Genomic DNA, 224 nt, shown 5'->3' with positions numbered 1-224 from the left:
CCAGCTGGTATTACTAGGGCCATACTAGATGAGTCCAATAATGCTTCTTCTATCTTGATAATCTCTAGCTGGAGAGAGATACAACTGACTGACAGAAGTTTCTTAGGTGCGGAAAGCTACCACGTAGTGCCCTCAGCCTAATAACTATTTGTATATTTTTTCTTTAATAACGTCTGTACATATATCTGTACTCAGTGATTACCCACGTGTTCCCCTAGTTTACA

General features: G+C 39.7%; 1 protein-coding gene across 1 annotated transcript in view; it reads left to right on the top strand.

Moving 5' to 3' along the window:
- LOC119587300 (pupal cuticle protein 36a-like) overlaps window positions 1-224 on the top strand; it is a 10433-nt gene that overhangs the window by 1643 nt on the left and 8566 nt on the right. The gene's annotated exons all lie outside the window — the stretch shown is intronic.

Source organism: Penaeus monodon, chromosome 22 (genome assembly GCF_015228065.2).
Source record: "Penaeus monodon isolate SGIC_2016 chromosome 22, NSTDA_Pmon_1, whole genome shotgun sequence".
NCBI classification, from domain to species: domain Eukaryota; kingdom Metazoa; phylum Arthropoda; class Malacostraca; order Decapoda; family Penaeidae; genus Penaeus; species Penaeus monodon.
This window is presented reverse-complemented; position numbering and strand designations above follow the sequence as displayed.